The sequence below is a fragment of the Piliocolobus tephrosceles genome, chromosome 12 (genome assembly GCF_002776525.5).
Source record: "Piliocolobus tephrosceles isolate RC106 chromosome 12, ASM277652v3, whole genome shotgun sequence".
Classification (NCBI taxonomy): domain Eukaryota; kingdom Metazoa; phylum Chordata; class Mammalia; order Primates; family Cercopithecidae; genus Piliocolobus; species Piliocolobus tephrosceles.
In genome coordinates, this window is record NC_045445.1 from 73,810,641 (window position 1) to 73,816,737 (window position 6,097).

General features: G+C 35.3%; 1 non-coding gene across 1 annotated transcript; it reads left to right on the forward strand.

The window, feature by feature from the left end:
- The first annotated feature begins 552 nt into the window (after positions 1 to 552).
- Positions 553 to 659, forward strand: LOC111536481. Its single transcript, XR_002729750.1, has one exon. It is a non-coding gene; the product is annotated as a U6 spliceosomal RNA (small nuclear RNA).
- The last annotated feature ends 5,438 nt before the right edge of the window (positions 660 to 6,097 follow it).

A 6,097-nucleotide genomic window follows, 5' to 3' on the forward strand; every position in this document is an offset into this window, starting at 1 on the left:
GCAAATACATAGAAATGAAATAATCTGCTTCTGAGTGATCTTTGGGTCAACAAAAAACTCAAGGTGGAAACTAAAAATTTTTTGAACTGACCAATAGTAGTGACACAACCTATGAAAACCTATGGAATACAGGAAATCTGGTGCTAAAAGGAAAGTTTATGGCATTAAATGCCAATAGCAAAAAGTCACAAGGAGCAAAAATAGACTATCTAAGCTCACACCTCAAGGAACGAGAAGAACAAGAACTGACCAAACCCAAACCCAGCAGAAGAAAAGACAGAGCAAAGATCAGAGCAGAACTAAATGAGACTGGAACAAAAGAAAGCCGTACAAAAGCTAAATAAAGCAAAAAGCTGGTTCTCTGAAAAGGTAAACAAAATTGATAAACCATTAGTAATATTAACCCAGAAAAGAAGAGAGAAGATCCAAATAAGCTCAATCAGAAATAAAACAGAAGATATCACAACCAATACCAAAGAAATACAAAAAGTTATTCTAGGCTACTATAAACACCATTTCACATGGAAGCTAGAACACCTAGAGGAGTGCTTAGTGCTTGCTTTAGAAGCACATATACTGAAATTGGAATGATACAGATAAGATTAGCATGGCCTATGTGCTTGTGTGAGACTCAAATTTGTGAAGCATTATATAGTTTTGATATTGGGGGCTAATATTTAACATTCTTAAAGAAATGAATTTCCAAACTAGAATTTCATATCCAAAAAAACTAAGCTTCATAAGCAAAGGAGAAACAAGATCCTTTTCAGACAAGCAAATGCTGAAGAAATTCATCATCATCAGGCCTGCCTTAAAAGAGCTTCTGAAAGAAGCACTAAATAAAAAAGGAAAACCGATTACAAGACGTTACAAAAACACAATGAAGTACACAAAACAGTGACACTATGAAGCAATCACATAAACAAATATGCAAAATAACCAGCTAGCACCATGATTACAGGATCAAATTCACACATAACAATACTATCTTTAAATGTAAATGGACTAAATGCCCCAATTAAAAGACACAGAATGGCAAGTTGGATAAAGAGCGAAGACCCCATAGGTATGCTGTCCTCAGGAGACCCATCTCACATGCAAAGACAAAGATAAGCTCAAAATAAAGGGTTGAAAGAAAATTTACCAAGCAAGTGGAAAACAGAAATAAGGGCATACTACAATACTAGTTTCTGACAATACAGACTTTAAACCAGCAAAGATAAAAAAAAGAAAAAAAAAAAAGACAAAGAAAAGCATTACATAATGGTAAAGGGTTTAATTCAACAAGAAGTCCTAAGTATCCTAAATATATATGCACCCAATAGAGGAGCATCCAAACGTATAAAGCAACTTCTTAGAGACCTACAAAATGACTTAGATATTCACACAATAATTATGGAACACTTTCAAAAGCCACTGACAATATTAGATAGATCATCATGACAGAAAATTAACAAAGATATTCAGAACTTGAACTCAGCTTTGGATCAAGTGGACTTTACAGATATCTGCAGAACTGTCCACCCAAATTCAACAGAATATACATTCTTCTCATTGCCACATAGCACTTACTCTAAAATTCATGACATAATTGAAAGTAAAACACTCCTCAGAAAATGCAAAAGAACTGAAATCATAACGAATAGTTTCTCACCACAGTACAATCAAATAAAAACTCAAGATGAAGACAGTTACTCAAAATCACACAGCTACATGATAATTGAAGAACCTGCTGCTCAATTACTGTTGAGTAAACAATGAAATTAAGGCAGAAATCAAGACATTCTTTGAAACTAATGAGAACCAAAAGACAATGTACTAGAATCTCTGGGATGCAGCTAAAGCAATATTAAGAGGTAAATTTATATCACTAAATCCTCACATCAAAAAGCTAGAAAGAACTCGAGTTAACAACCTAACATCTCAACTAAAAGAACTAAAGAACCAAGAGAAAACAAACCCCAAAGCTATCAGAAGACAAGAAGTAAACAATATCAGAGCTGAAGTGAAAGAGAAAGAAACACAAAAACCCTTCAAAAAGTCAACAAATCCAGGAGCTGACTTTTTGAAAACAATAATAAAATAGATAGACTGCTAACAAGACTAATAAAGAAGAAAAGAGGAAAGAATAAAATAAACACAATCAGAAATGATAAAGGGGACATCACCACTGACCCCACAGAGATACAAGCCACCATCAGACCATACTATAAACACCTCTATGGACATAAACTAAAAAATGGATAATTTCCAGGACACATACACCCTCCGAAGACTTAATGAGGAAGAAATTGAATCTCTGAATAGACCAATAACAAGTTCTGAAATTAAGGCAGTAATAAATAGCCAAAACAAAAAACAAAAAACAAAAGCAAACAAACAAACAAACAAACAACAACAACAAAAAAAAAAAACAGGACCAGACAGATGCTGCAAAGTTGAATTCTACCAGAGGTACAAAAAAGAGCTGGTACCATGTCTATGGAAATTATTGCAAAAATAATTGAAAATGAGGGACTCCTCCCTAACTCATTCTATGAGGCCAGCATCATCCTGATACCAAAACCTGGCAGTGATAAAAACAAAAACAAAAAAACCTTCAGGTCAATATCCATCATAAACATTGACTCAAAAATTCTCAGTAAAATACTTGTAAACCAAATCCAGCAGCACATCACAAATCTTGTCCACCATGATCAAGTTTGTTTCATCCCTGGGATGCAAGGTTAGTTCAGCATACACAAATCAATAAATGTGATTCATCACATAAACAGAACTAAATACAAAAACCACATGATTATCTCAGTAGATGCAGAAAAGGCCGTTGATAAAATTCAACATCGCTTCATGTTAAAAATTCTCAATAAACTAGGTATTAAAAGAACATATCTCAAGACAATAAGCCATATATGACAAACCCATAGCCAGTGCCATACTAAATGGTAAAAAACTGAAAGAATTCCCCTTGAAAACCAGCAAAAGACAAGGATGCCCTCCCTCACCACTCCTATTCAACATAGTATTGGAAATTCTGGCCATGGCAATTAGGCAGGAGTAAGAAAGGTATTCAAATAGAAAGGGATGAAGTCAAATTATCTTTTTTGTGTAGATGACACGATTCTATATCTAGAAAATCTCATCATCTCAGCCCAAAAGTTTCTGGCTATTCAATGCAATTCCCGTTAAACTACCATTGGCATTCTTCACAGAATTAAATATATATATATATATTTTAACATTCATATGGAACCAAAAAAGAGCCTGAATAGCCAAGTCATTCCTAAGCAAAAAGAACAAAGCTAGAGGCATCATGCTCCCTGACTTCAAACTATACTACAAGGCTACAGTAACCAAAACAGCAAGGTACTGGTACAAAAACAGATGCATAGACCCATGGAACAGAATAGAGACCCCAAAAATAAGACCACACACCTACAACCATCTGATTTTCAGCATACTTAACAAAAATTAGCAATGAGGAAATGATTCTCCATATAATAAATGCTGCTGTGTGTGCTGGCTGGCCATATGCAGAAAATTAAAACTGGACCCATTTATTATACCACATACAAAAATTAACTCAAGTTGGATTAGACACTTAAATGCAAACCCCCAAACCATTAAAACCCTAGAAGAAAATCTAGGCAATATAATTTTGGATATAGGTATTGGCAAAGGTTTCATGATGAAAATGCCAAATAAAACCACAACAAAATAAAAATTGACAAATAGGATTTAACTAAACTACAGAGATTCTGCACTGCAAAAGAAACTGTCATCACAGTGAACAGACAACTTCAGAATGAGAGAAAATGCTTGCAATTTACCTATCTGATAAAGCTCTAATATCCAGAGTATACTAGAAATTTAAACAAATTTGCAAGAAAAAAAGTAAACAATTCCATTAAACTTGGGAAAATGACATGAACAAACACTTTTCAAAAGAAGATATACATTCGTTAAAAAACATATGAAAAAAAGTTCAACATCACTGATTATTAGATAAATGTATATCAAAACCACAATGAGATACATTTCAAGCCAGTGAGAATGGAGATTATTAAAAATTAAAAAAAAAATAGATGCTGTTGAGGTTGCAGAGAAAAAGGAACATTTTTACACTGTTGGTGAGAATGTAAATTAGTTCAACAATTGTGGAGGACAGTGTGGTGATTCTCCAAAGATGCAGAGGCAGAAATACCATTTGACCCAGCAATCCTATTACTGGTTATATAACCAAATTAATATAAATTATTCTATGATAAAGATACATGAACATGTATGTTCACTGCAGCACTTTTTACAATAGCAAAGACATGGAATCAGTCTAAATGCCCATGAATGATAAACTGGATAAAGAAAATGTGGTACAGATTCTCTCTGGAATAGTATGCAGTCATAAAAAACAACAAGATCATTTCTTTTGCAGGGGCATTGATAGAGTTGGAAGCCTTATTTCTCTGCAAAGTAACTCAGAAACAGAAAACCAAACACCACACGTTCTCACTTATAAGTGGGAGCTGAATGATGAGAAAAATGGACGTATGGGGGGAAACAACACACATTGGGGCCTGTTGCAGGAGATTAGGGGAGGGAGGGTATCAGAAAAAATAGCTAATGGATGTTGGGCTTAATACCTAGGTGATGAAATGATCTGTACAGCAAACCACCATGGCACACATTTACCTATGCAACAAACCTGCACATCCTGCACGTGTACCCCTAAACTTAAAATAACAGTTAAAGGACAAAAAATAAAACCTAAAGTAGATGGGTAAATTCCTGGAAATATACAACCCTCCTAGATTAAACCAGAAAAATATAGAAACTCTGGACAGACAAATAGCAAGCAGCAAGATTGAAATGGTAATTTCAGCTAAAGAGCTTCTGCAAAGCAAAAGAAACTACCATCAGAGTGAACAGGAAACCTACAGAATGGGAGAAAATTTTTGCAATCTACTCATCTGACAAAGGGCTAATATCCAGAATCTACAAAGAACTCAAACAAACATACAAGAAAAAAACAAACAACCCCATCAAAAAGTGGGCAAAGGATATGAACAGACATTTCTCAAAAGAAGACATTCATACAGCCAACAGACACATGAAAAAATGCTCATCATCACTCGCCATCAGAGAAATGCAAATCAAAACCACAATGACATACCATCTCACACCAGTTAGAATGGCAATCATTAAAAAGTCAGGAAACAACAGGTGTTGGAGAGGATGTGGAAAAATAGGAACACTTTTACACTGTTGGTGGGATTGTAAACTAGTTCAACCATTATGGAAAACAGTATGGCAATTTCTCAAGGATCTAGAACTAGATGTACCATATGACCCAGCCATCCCACTACTGGGTATATACCCGAAGGATTATAAATCATGCTGCTATAAAGACACATGCACACGTATGTTTATTGCGGCACTATTCACAATAGCAAAGACTTGGAATCAACCCAAAGTCCATCAGTGACAGACTGGATTAAGAAAATGTGGCACATATACACCATGGAATACTATGCAGCCATAAAAAAGGATGAGTTCATGTCCTTTGTAGGGACATGGATGCAGCTGGAAACCATCATTCTTAGCAAACTATCACAAGAACATAAAAACAAACACTGCATGTTCTCACTCATAGGTGGGAACTGAACAAGGAGATCACTTGGACGGGGGAAGGGGAACATCAACCACGGGGGCATATCATGAGGAGGGGGGAGGTGGGAGGGACTGCATTGGGAGTTATACCTGATATAAATGATGAATTGATGGGTGCTGATGAGTTGATGGGTGCAGCACACCAACATGGCACAAGTATACATATGTAACAAACCTGCACGCTATGCACATGTACCCTAGAACTTAAAGTATAAAAAAAAAAAAAAAAATGCCAACAAAGGTCTAGGGATGGATAGATTAACAGCTGAATTCGATCAGACATTCAAAGAAGAATTGGTATCAATTCTATTCAAACTATTGTAAAAGATAGAGAAAGACAGAATCCTCCCTGAATCATTCTATGAAACCAGTATTACCCTACTACCAAAACCAGGAAAGTACATAATGAAAAATACAACTACAGACCAATAGC